The sequence below is a fragment of the Otolemur garnettii genome, unplaced genomic scaffold (genome assembly GCF_000181295.1).
Source record: "Otolemur garnettii isolate 467f Iridium unplaced genomic scaffold, OtoGar3 scaffold00264, whole genome shotgun sequence".
In the NCBI taxonomy this organism is placed as follows: domain Eukaryota; kingdom Metazoa; phylum Chordata; class Mammalia; order Primates; family Galagidae; genus Otolemur; species Otolemur garnettii.
This window is the reverse complement of record NW_003852659.1, coordinates 285,709-287,170: the sequence shown is the minus strand read 5'-3', so window position 1 is coordinate 287,170 and position 1,462 is coordinate 285,709.

Sequence of the window (1,462 nt, the reverse complement as noted above, 5' to 3'; positions counted from 1 at the left end):
GGTTGAGCTATAGGCGCTGAGCCGATGGCCCACATCTTTATTCCTTTATTCCTAGATACTCATGAGGCTGAGACATGAGAATGGCTTGAACCCAGGTATTTTCTGTTGCTATGAGCTATGATGATACCACTGCACTCTAGCCCTAGGTAACAGAGTGAGAATCTGTCTAAAAAAAGAAAAATAAAATCACCAGGTGTGGTGGCTCATGCCTGTAATCTCAGCACTCTGGGAGTCTGGGAAGGGAGGATTACTTGAGCTCATGAGTTGGAGGCCAGCCTGAGCAAGATCGAGACCCTGTCATTACTAAAGATAGGAAAATTAGCTAGGTGTTGTGGTGAGTGCCTGTGGTCTCAGCTACTTGGGAGGTTGAGGCAGGAGAATGGCTTAAACCCAGGAGATTGAGGTTGCTTGGGGCAACAGAGTGAGACTCAGTCTCAAAAAAGAAAAATCACATTAATGGGTTATGTATTTTAAAATAGAACAAAGAAGAAAGAACATAAAACTATTGCTACACAAAAACAGCATGGACAAGATCTCATAGTCATAATGTTGAGTGAAAGAAATCATACAGAAGAGAATACCTACAGTATAATTATATTTATATGAAATTTAAAACTGGATTGAAGTGATATCTAGGAGTAGAAGTCAGAATAGTGGTTACTGGTGGTGGGGGATGATGATGGAAAGGAGGTGGGAGGGTGACTTTTCCATGCTAGGGATGTTATCTCACTCCATCTGTGTGCTGGTTATATGGTTATATACATATGCAAAAGTTAACTGATCTATAACCTTAGGACTTGTGTGCTTTATGCAACTTACATCTCATTATATAAAATAAAATGAAGAAAATAAAAATGATGACCTTTCCACATCAGATGGGGAATGAAATCAATGCTTTTTTTTTTTTTAAAGACAGAGTCTCACTTTGTCACCCTCAATAGAGTGCGGTGGTGTCGTAGCTCACAGCAACCTCCAGCTGTTGGGCTTAGGGGATTCTCTTGCCTCAGCCTCCGGAGTAGCTTGGACTACAGACGCCCGCCACAACGCCCGGCTATTTTTTTTGTTGCAGTTTGGCCGGGGCCAGGTTTGAACCCACCATCCTCGGTATATGGGGCCGGCGCCCTACTCATTGAGCCACAGGCGCCCCCCAAATCAATGCTTCTTACATCTTCCTGGAGAGACTTGAGGTCTGAATGTTTTGAGACCAGAATCAGGATCCTTTTCCCTCCCTCTGTCCCTCCCTCCTTCCCTTCCTTCCTTCCTTCTAGCACATCTCAGTTGTGGGAAGATACTGTCCTTTTTTACCTGCCTGTTTAAAATCTGATTTTTGCCACGAAGTCCTAATCCTTCAAGACAGTGTGTGTTGAGGCAAGAAGGTAGCCTCTTCATTAATGGCTAGGATTCTGGGGGAATGGATACTCCAAGGCCTCACTTCTGTTTTTTTCTCTTCCCTTCCCTACCC